This window comes from Styela clava, chromosome 13 (genome assembly GCF_964204865.1).
Source record: "Styela clava chromosome 13, kaStyClav1.hap1.2, whole genome shotgun sequence".
NCBI classification, from domain to species: Eukaryota; Metazoa; Chordata; class Ascidiacea; order Stolidobranchia; family Styelidae; genus Styela; species Styela clava.
The window spans coordinates 8,221,494-8,232,882 of record NC_135262.1 but is presented as its reverse complement, the minus strand read 5'-3'; the positions used below and the strand labels follow the sequence as shown (position 1 = coordinate 8,232,882).

General features: G+C 35.5%; 2 long non-coding RNA genes across 2 annotated transcripts; both read right to left on the bottom strand.

Moving 5' to 3' along the window:
- Positions 1 to 318: 318 nt before the first annotated feature.
- Positions 319 to 1,273, bottom strand: LOC144431419 (uncharacterized). The gene is made up of 3 exons (XR_013479989.1): positions 1,056 to 1,273; positions 449 to 520; positions 319 to 360 (listed from the first exon to the last, which is right to left on the bottom strand). It is a non-coding gene; the product is annotated as an uncharacterized LOC144431419 (long non-coding RNA).
- Positions 1,274 to 3,271: 1,998 nt separating this feature from the next.
- On the bottom strand, positions 3,272 to 4,926 carry LOC144431322 (uncharacterized). The gene is made up of 2 exons (XR_013479944.1): positions 4,609 to 4,926; positions 3,272 to 4,311 (listed from the first exon to the last, which is right to left on the bottom strand). It is a non-coding gene; the product is annotated as an uncharacterized LOC144431322 (long non-coding RNA).
- Positions 4,927 to 11,389: the final 6,463 nt, after the last annotated feature.

Genomic DNA, 11,389 nt, shown 5'->3' with positions numbered 1-11,389 from the left:
CGGAATTTCTTCTATAGTACTACCAAAAGTTGATGAACCAAATATAACACAGGTGCAGTGAGGTACCCGTAATCCTCATTTCCAAAGCTGTTTTAATTATGTCTGGCGTGTTTTGTGCCTTTTTACAAATAAGACCGCTCAAGCAATCTTACGCTTTGGAATTTTTAGTTATTTTCCTCAAGCCCTGCAGGATGTGGGGGCCATACACAACTCTACCGGAGGGTCAAATGTCTTTGCATGCCTCCATAGGTTGTTTTTCTATTGCAAATTTCTATTTTCAATTGCATTATATTTCTTGGAATCACACTGTCACTAATATGTCGCCAGACTTCTGATATCTCCCCGTCTGCTATAGTTGTCCTGTGAATAAATAATAGGAAATTGAGATTAGACGAATAGTTGAAAGTTTTGCTTTATGTCGGCTTAATTTCTTGATTGATATACTTACTATTTCTGCTATTGCCTCTTGTGCTGCAAGAGTCTCACAATGCTTAGACAGGTTTGTCCACAACTTTCACATCTGAAGAAAGAGAGGAGATTTATTAATTTTCGTTAAGAATAAATAAAGCAGTCTATATGATTCAGAATGGAAAAGCTAATAAATCCAACATCTCATGTTTTATTTAAAAAATATTTTACTGAATTTGGTATATAAACCAACTAATAAAAGGGTTTAGTCAGAAAATTACAAGCATTCGTGGCTCCAAATACTTGAGAAATCAGACTATACAATATAGACCGGTATGAGTGAAATGTTAGGTGAACTTGTTAACACTTTGATTCAATACGCAAATAAAAGTGAATGCGTAATAGTATGTTACAATGAGCAGCAATCAACAATGAGTATATATCCTCACTGATTAAAAAAATCTAACTGGAGGTGCATGAACTATTTGAAACCATAACGGGTAAGTAAATATGTAATTTCGGCAAATGGGCAACTACGTACCGTACTGAATTAATAACTTCGTAGTATTTGACAAAGGCTGGCTTTCCCACATGTACTTAACAGTGCGATGCCCGGGTGTGATATACAACAATAGTATTCACCTTACCTTTTACCGATTTCTTTTTACCCCAACTTTCAAAAATATCATTAAAATCGACAACAACTGTCAAAGCAGGCACGAACACCATTCGTGCTACGCCTTGAAAGCAGCACACATCCGCTCGTTTTCGTCTCGTCAAGTATGTGCATTGGAGCGTGCTATCGAATACGATCTTCGGACAAAAATGCCGGAGTTGCGCATCATGTTGTTTAATGTCATTGAACAAACTGGGACATTCAATAAGTGACTTTTCAGTAACTGGAATAAAAAAACTATTCAGAGACCAGAGCTATCGCCAAACAGTAGAAGCATACTACATCAAAAAATTCGGAACATTGGAACCCCAAGGACTCAATTCACGGGAGAAATAGACTGTAGACTCATCTAAGAATTATTATTTAATAATAATTTTCATTTCAACGTCATATGATATTTAAATTTAACAATCACCCTTTTTCCTAAGTTTATATTATTACTCGCCCCTTGATTGGCGTTTTATTTTACTATTATTTTCAAGTGTCCAAGTTTAATTTTAATTATAATTCAAAACCTTGGATTTATGTGCTTGCGATAGTTTTTTAATTTTTTTTTTTTTTTGTCCTACTCGAAATATGCTAGATGGTTCGTTCATTCATTTATTATTATGAATTATTATTATATTTTGGCGCTATTCAAGATCAAAATTCAGCAATAACTTTTAAACTTTTTTTTATTTCGAAATTGGTCCTCACCAAACTAAGCATTGATTTATGTTTAAATGTTGGTTTACTTCCTCGTGTTCTCTAAGTGCCCATAATCTTAATTTTAATTACATTTAGTTACCCATAATTTTCGTAAATGCAATAATAATTTTTTTTTTTTTTTAATTACATCTGAAATGAGCTCCACTGATATTCGTGGTTCTAATTTTCCCATCATTACTTCTACGGCTAAATGCAAATTAAATGTTTATGCATTATTACGTCATACTTGATTTGATATTTCAAATTCATGTACCAAATTTATTTCTTGCCATTGTTGTAAACTTCTTGTCTGAGGAAGTCTGACTCTGGTCGGACGAAACGTTACAGAAATACATTTGTGTTAGTGTGCAGCTGGACTCTTTAATTGGATATATTAAGTTACCTATGATTTCTCACTTTCTGTTTTGAACACTCTTTCCCATTGTGATGTCACAGAGCTGTGATACCTTTTTGCACGGTTGTTGGTATATGATGTTGTTACTTACGGTAGGGCAGTAGGCAGTTTATAAATTTACGCCAGGCAACTCCTAAATGCTGTTTTACGCTTATACGATATTGAAAGATAGGTAGATAGCATTAGGTGAGTAGAGCGTAGCCAGAGATGCCTCCTAAAAGGAAATTGAGATACGACGAATCTTATGAAAAGTTAGGGTTTATCGTGATAAACGCAGGTGGAGAAAAGATGTTTTTCACTATTAGGCCGCGAGCCGAGGCCCTGAAAAACGCCTTGAAAGTGAGTTTCGTAGCGCACATCAGGTAACTACCTGAAAATGATTTTAAAATGTTTCTTAAAAATTTAGTAACAAATATTGCCTTGTTCCCACTTCCAAAAGTTGCACGTTTTACGGAAAAGACGCTTTTACTACAAGAAATATGTGCTACGATCTGTCCTATATTCTCTACATTTTCGGCAAGGAACAATGACTTCAGCATGACGTAACAATTGAATTAAACCAGCTGTTGAATATTAGTTATTACTGCTTGACCTTGCGCTGAGTTGGGCAGGCTTTCCATAGCCCTGTTTAGTTATTATTAGTTAAGTTATGCTAAGACGTTGTTGAAAAATGTATAAGTAAGTTATTAAACACTTGTAGATCCTTACCACGGATATGGGCCGTGAGACGAAGCCATGAAAACGCCCAGAAAATGAGTTTCGTAGCGCACATCTGGTAACTAAATAAATTCTTCAGTTTTGTGTGAAAACGAACATAATGAACGCATTACAGCTTGTTCCACAATTCTAGTGCGAAATTGAATATAAGAGGTTCCCGGAAATTCAATAACCATAAGTTTACAACACATACATAAGAACTATGCAATTCGAGAGCCCTACAGCACACTAACACAAATGTATTCCTGTAATGTTTTGCCTGACCAAAATCGGACTTCCTCAGTCAATCATAATTTATTAGGTAGATTACGAAAAATATGGCCTACATGTAACCAACAACAAAAAATACTTTATTTGTGTGACAGGAATCGGGAGTGACCTCGAAAGCAGCGACACCAACAACGCTGATTCACATAAATAAATTTTATGTAATAACCACAAGCAGTTTACAACAAGAACAGCATAAAAAGCTACATCCGTTTTATAGAAGCTATCAAACGTGTTTATTTTTAAGCAATGAAGTCACAAATTAACATCGTGAGCACGAAAACACAAATAAATCAGTTATTTCTCACTTAGAAATTTACCGCAAAAGTCAAGAAAATTAACATAATGTACATAACATAGTGAACAGAAATATTACAATTTACAATTAATCTTTTTTTAGTTTATGTGGTTATGTATTTGAACAAAGGCAATAATATTTCTAGAAACAGGACTACGACACTAACAAATGTCCGAAAAACAAAACAAATAAATGATACTTATTAAATCAACAGTAATATCTAATTCACTTTCTTCTGAATTGTTTTCGAAATCCACTATATCAAAAATCGACTTTTCCTCTATAAGTGTACTGTGATTTTTGCAGTCAATACAAAAACAAAAATCTGTGCAATTTAAGTTGATTTTGGCACACTTTCATAAATTATTTTGACTATTTTTCTTACACTTGCAGTTTGCCAACTCAAGAACTGATTTGAGGGCCACATGCTTCTTCAGTGAATCATTGTTGGGTGGAGAGTATAATCCTTATGTTTGACAGTGTTAAATAGACGTGCCCTGGTATCATTTACATTCTTCATATCCTCTTCAAATTCCTCAGCTTTATTTATTAATGCCTCGTTAACTTCAAAAGATCTTCATAGTCGAGGGAAAAAAATGAATTGAAAATCTCAATGAAGTCTCCAACATGAATTTGATGGGCAGTTCCAATTGCAGAAAAGTGCTAAAGTATTTCAATATGAATAGCCCATCTAAGCTGTTTGCAACTATTATGATTCTCATATACCTTTAAGCTTCAAGACTTCTTGTTTAATCCATTTTATAGCACTGATAGCAGCAGGGATCAGAGCCTGCGTTAGGTCGGATTGGTGGAACATTGCCGTTTTCTTTTGTAGTACAGTATCTAAAATGAGGAAGAAAATAATATTTGGAGCAGCATGAGTTTTAAAATACCCCTAAATACTAACTAATACCTTGAATACATAATGCATTTTATCTGATGTACTAAATGAGCGTATATATGCTCATTGCATGTACTACAGTCCAGCAGTGTTTGCATACCATTACCGGTACTAGACTATATCTACACTAAATTTTGATATATCACAGTCTGAAATGTCCTATGACAGTATGAGTACCGGTATGGACTATAGACTATATTTTAAAACATCAACTGTTTGTCTACAACTTGATTTCTCACCTCTCAATCGTTTCCAATGCTACCTTTCTTTCCACTCCGGCATAACTTATCATTGCTTCCCAGGTTCTTGTCGACTCTATGAATTTAGATTTAGACCAACCGACATTAGTAAAATTGATTTTCTTCTCTTTCACACAACCGTGCATTACAGAAACAGCCATTCATTTCTATTTCCAAATATGCTGTGGCCTATATCTGTATATAGTAGTATAAGTCTGCTGAATAGTCAAGAAGAGTCATTAAATTAATCATAAACATTTCATGCAAGCCAGAAAATATCGTTGTTTGTGACATATTATTCTAGGTCTAGCCTTCCTTGGAGACGTTGGAGTTACCGCACCGTACCTATTTAACAACGTCTTATGAGCTAGTGCTCAACTAAAATTGCTATTTATGGTAAGGATATGCAAGTGTTTGATATCTTACCTATACTTTTCAACACCTCCTTAGAATAACTGAACTAATATTACCGGTAACTGAAAAAAACTATGGAAAGGCTACTCAACGCAAAAGCGAGCAGTTGTAGTACATCTGATATTCATCCGACCACAGGGGATCCACCTACAGCTGACTAACTTGACTGTTACGTCTTGCAGAAGTCTGCGTTCATTGGCCCATGATACCGGAAAAGCAGAGAAAATAGGACAGATGGTAACACATATTTATTGTAGTAAAAACGTCTTTTCTGTAAAACGTGCAACTTTTGGAAGTGGGAACAAGACAATATTTGTTACTAAATTTTTAAGGAACATTTTAAAATCATTTTCAGGTAGTTACCTGATGTGCGCTACGAAACTGAAAGATAAATGGCCTCGGCTCGCGGCCTATATGGCCTACCGTACGGCGCATTGAATTTTTGTTTGTGATTTTTTTATTTTTTTTTTTTTTTTTTGCACAAGGCCAGGAATCATTGAAAAAATTGCGAGGGGCCGTCAGGGATTTTCTTTTAAAAGTTTGGGAACCACTGTGTTAGACGTTGTGCACTGATAGAGCGAGTCAGGTCAGGTGTAATAAATCAAATTGATACAATGGGTTTTATAATAAAAATACCGGTAGTTGCATTTGATCATTGCCGGAAAACGATAGCCTACCAGTAACCCTTGTACAAGTAACAGTATTGGGTACCGGATATAAATTTATTTATATATGCATTGAAACAATGTTTCAGGTATAAATTGACATTTGAGTTTATTGGCAACTCAGCAGATGCCCGGGGTATAAAATAGCATTGGAGGAAATGACTGAAGTGTACATTAAAAAAAACTGAGGCTGAAAGTATACGAAGAACAGAAGTTTATTCATTACAAGAAAAATGAACGGAAAATCTTGACATCAGGTGAGTCGAAATTGTAATAACGCAATCGTACATCGGTGCATTATGGAGAAAATCAGCTTTCGAATTTTTCCAAGTGGCTATGTTTTAAGAAACCTTCTGTGCTTCGTCATCGATCCCCAAATCCTATACATGATGAAATCGAATATATTGTGTTTGTATTTTGATGAGTATCATTATCACCATGTCACTGTCTGTGTAATTAATTACATTTGTCTTTGTGGTCAGGTATATTTTAGTTAGAACACGAATCTCTATGTTCTACCAGTTTCATTTGACTGGTAAATGTGTTGCGAAAGTCACACATTGGCGTGACTAGTACAAAGCGTATGCGTAGTGCACAAGGGTCTAAGGATACGCAATATGCAAATGATATGGTGACCGTACCGTACATTTGAACCCACGTACATTTGAACCCATGTGTATATCCACCGGTTCAATCTATATGCGGATGCTAAAACCCATGGGTTAGGGTTAGTATGGGTTTAACTATCCGTGAAACAAAAAAAAATTCCATAGGTGCAATAGCATACAGGTGCAATTGTCATGGGTTCAAATGTACGTGGGTTCAAATGTAATGGAACCAAATGATATATATGTGGCATGGTAATCGTTGGTGTAAACTCTGCACACAGTGAAATTAGCGTATGGATTTTAGACCGTGACGACTGATGTTTGTATTTGTGTTATGTACTGTAGAGTGAGATTTACTGGAAGTTTTGAATAATAGAAATTCCATTTACCCCTCAGAAATATCAGTATTTTTACGATGTATTATTCTTTATTGCCTACCCTACACTAAGAAAGACATTACACACGCAGGCTATAACACGGAAACGAGAGAGTGTCAGTACGAGTATCAGGTAATGGTCTTTAAATGTTAGAAATGTACCGCTAAATAAAGAAGTTGGCTCTATTCAATGTTGGTTTGCCATATGCTGACGAATACTATATTCGAGATCAACAAAGCGTGAATGAACGGTGTGCGAGGTAGGCAATAGTCTATCGACACCACTGTGAAGTGACTCAGACGACGAAGTCTATCTAGAATTTATTATCGTTGTTGGTTGGAAGTGTAGCACTAGCGTTTGGCCAAATGCGCGGTGTAATCTGGTTGCAATTGCGTCTGTGATACCGAAATGGAGATAGGCCGTACAATAACTGCTTTTGAACTGTTCAACGAATATCGCAAGAGACGGTTTCTGTCCGATATTGTCGTTGTTTGCGACGGCAAGGGATTTCCAGCACACAGTATTATAATGGCAGCATGCTCTGTGTATTTTCGAGACTTGTTTTTAGAACAGAACCAAGATGCCGGTAGGATAACCTTAACCGGTCTAAACCCAGTAGCTGTAAGTTGCTGTATGAAATATATTTACACAGGAGAAGTGCACGTTACTATCGAGTCTGCATGGTTTTGTCTGGAAGCGGCTGCTTATTTAGGAATCAGCGGCATGTCAGACAAGATATGTAAGTCTCTGATCGAAAACATAAGTCCGAAAAATTGTTTGGTTATAAAAGATATGGCCGAGAAATATGACAGTGTTTTGGCCTCAGAAGCTGCGGAACGGTATATTTTACAAAACTTTGAGTCAATAATAGATTGTAAGAACTTTGGTTCATTGCTAAAACTCCGCGATGTTATAAAATATCTGAAATCTGATGAAATCATAATATCCAGCAAAGATGTGCTATGGAAAGCCGTTCTGACATGGGTTAATTGGGATATAAAAACAAGAAAGGACTTTTTCTTCGAGCTTTTAAATGCAATACACATAGAACATTTCCCTGTTGATTATTTACACAATACCGTTTGGCAGGAGCCCCTTGCCAAAGAGTCAGCTGCTTGCGTGAACTTATTGCTTCAAGCTATGATGGGGAAAAGCTATCTTAATGGAGACGCCAGGCTAGCAATAATCAATAAGACTGACAACTGTATATCCGCCTATGACGCATTTAGTCGCATATGGGAGGAGGTTGTTCAACTACCAACACATTGCTACGAAAAAAAACTTCATCAAATTACATATACGGATAATTGTATTTATTTACTTTCTGAAAGATCATTGTATCGATACGACGTTAGAAAATCTTCACACTCTTGGACGTACCTAAATGACATGATAATAGACCAAAGAACCATTTCGAATTTTTTAGCTTGTGGTGGATATCTAGTTGTTATCGGCCAGCGTAATTCCTTTCATCCAGTAGCAAGTGTTATAAATCCTTGTGGAGGAAAACGCAATAATGAAGTTGAACCATTACTATCAAAAACAATCGTAAGTGTCGGCGAAGTTTTTGATATAGAAACAGGCAAATGGAGTATCCTGGGTCCAAATGAAAGTTGGGGGAAGCAGCAAGCAGTCACTGCTGATGGTCACAATCTTTTTTTCATGGGTGGATTACATATTCTAGATGACTCAACAGAGCACAGAAGATCTCGAAAATTAGTACCTAGTACCTCTAATTTGGTGCAAAAGTTGAACTTGGCAACAAATACATTGAGCCGCCTAAGGCCCTTGAAAATTCGAAGATTCCAGGCATCGGCGGTATATTACCAAGGTACAATATACGTAGCCGGTGGCACAGGCGAAAACGGAGTATCATTAAATAGCGTTGAAATGTGCAATGAATTTGTAAATGGCTGGACCTTGCTTCCTAACATGTCATATGCTAGACCACATTGCAGTCTCACCGTTGTTGATGGCACCTTATATGTCGTTGGTTGCAGTCAGCAAACGGAACTCATTGAAAAATTAGACCATAATGATTCCTCGTGGTCGAGCTTACCAGTTCCCTTTGAGCATATTGATAACGTGAGTTTTTCTGTTGTCAAAAAATGGAAAACATGTTTCAGTGGAACAGGTTGTTCCCAATCACAGGCGACGAAACTAAAACAAGAGAACAATGGTAAAATATATGGTCGCAAGGATGCAATTACTAACAGCAGTAGTTTATGCGAATCACAAGGAAATTTGGAAGAGCACCGAATCCAAAAATTAAAACGGAGGGTAGTCGTAACGGACACACTTGACGATTTAAAAACAATGTTCCCACGAATTACAAGACAGCAAAATTTGAGACCCGATGGGAACTTGGAATAAATTAAAAAAATAGCCATCTGGCGACTACTTTTATCTTCATGTACTGAACAAGAAAAACACCAAGCAAAAAGACTAACAACAACAAGGCCTAGCACAACCATGCTTATAGCCAGAATTTAGTAATATTAGCATGCTGTTTCAATATTATGTAGCTGTCAGCGATGACTGAACTGAGTGATCACATGTTTACGAGAAAAACATTATCGAAAATTGTACTTAAATTATCATCATGTCATATTTATTATTATGAGTCTCGTGTAATTTAGATATTTTTTATACCGTTAACTGACATGTTCGCAACAAAATTAGAATCTTATAATTTAGAAATTCAGAATTTTACACTTTTCTTTTATACTACTAGTATCCAATATTCGATCTATGTATCCAATATTAAATCTATATTCTTTCTATTACTGAGTGTCACTTCATAACCGATGGATTCACCACTTAGGTTGAGTATGCGAGATAAAATTCGCTAATGAAATAAGAAAAATAATTTTTTTTGTGATGCTTCGTATTTTTATCGAATACATGAGGTCTTGTCGATTTGTCGTTTTTTTTTTTCTTAAATTCTAATTAAAAATAATTAGATCTTACTTATGACTATTGATGATTTTTTTGTAAAGTTAATTTGTATCTTTGCACGCGAGAAATAAGCTAGACCAGGGTGGTGCAAGGTGGGGCCGCAAAATTTTTTGAGGACGTCTCGCGGGCCGCAGTCGGAAAAAATCCAAAATTGATCAACATATCGCGAGTTTGCTTACTTCAAATACATTAGAGAATGAGATTTTACGGTTCTAGTAGGCATATTGTTGTGTTACATGAATGGCGTTTTTTTATTATAAATATATATAAAGACTTCAGTTATCTTAAAATTGCTTCCCAAGAAGGGCCGTGGTATTTTCCCCATCTTTACTCGTGTTTGGTTTTGTAATGTCGCAGCAAATCATATTCTTTCGTGGCAGTTATTAACTTACACTGTGTGTGCCAGTGCCAGAGTTTGGACTTTGGACCACTCTGAGCTAGACCATTGCGCTCTTTTGTTCAACATTTGCGTCTTTTTCATCTTTTAATAAATGTTACAAGTAGGAATTATGTTTGGCATTTGATCTAAGTTTTATGAAGCCTAAACGGGAAACTATAACTTTCATTGTGCATTGAGTTATTGTCAAAGTAAAATTATAAGAACATTCGATGGGAAACATTTTATTTGCTATGTATCCTATATATACGCGGCTAACAATCGACTTCAGTTATTCTATACGGGCGACAAAACTAATAACGACTTTTTTCTATGACAGTCAGTAACAATTACTGACAGTATTTCGTTAGGTTTCTGTCCTTCTCTGCACAACGTACTAGTTTTGGTAAAAATATATCACAGGGATCATTCAAATGTCGTCCAGTGCATCTAGTAATCATATTGAATATCAGAAAATAGTTTATCCTAATGATTGGCTTGAATACAAAACTTTTCCACATAATTGTATATGACAGAAAGTACACTTGTACTTCAATAAACACGTTAGTTAACCAAATTGTACTTTTATGAAATTGTTTGAGATTATGAAATTATAAAATTCAATCTTCAATTTCTATGAAGCAGTGCTGAGTAGTTGAATATTTAAATATATCTAAAATGTCCATACCTAAACTTGCTAAAATATCTAAACTGTTGCTGATTTTTTTTTTTTCAGAATATGGAGCCTTGTGCAGCTATTAGTGGAAAACCAATAACTCAGGAGATAAGATGCAATATGCCCAACCACCGCTGCGCAGGATAGAATTCTTTGAGTTTTATCCTACATGCTTGGTCAGATAAAATATCTATTTATGTTTATATCCTGGTATATATTACAAAAAAGTTACCATTTGTCCGATTTGAATATAAACTGTTCTAGTAAACCACACACAATACCTATAACAAAAATGGTTCATTTCCGCTATTTTTGAAGCTAATCGAATAAAATTTGGATCGAGAAAATGCGAAAGCAAGAATCTAATGGAATAAAATTTACAAATTGTCTCTTCGGAAATAGTTGAATATTTAAATGTTTACATAGTTTACCAGAAAATTCCTGAATATAGTCTACATACCGCTGCTACGCCCTTCTCCAATATACTACTATATAAATTGGTTAAAATGTTTGGACAGAAACATGCATGATAGACTAAGTTGAGACTAATCTTCAAAAGAGTCACAAGTTGAGAAATACCAGTGCTAGAGGAATACAGAATATCGATGTATTTCGCTGAAGTTATATCAAGTTGAATGAAAAGACATTCTACGGTAAGCAACCAGCATTCGTTTTGTAAACGCGAAAAAGTGCTGTTTGTAACAGTC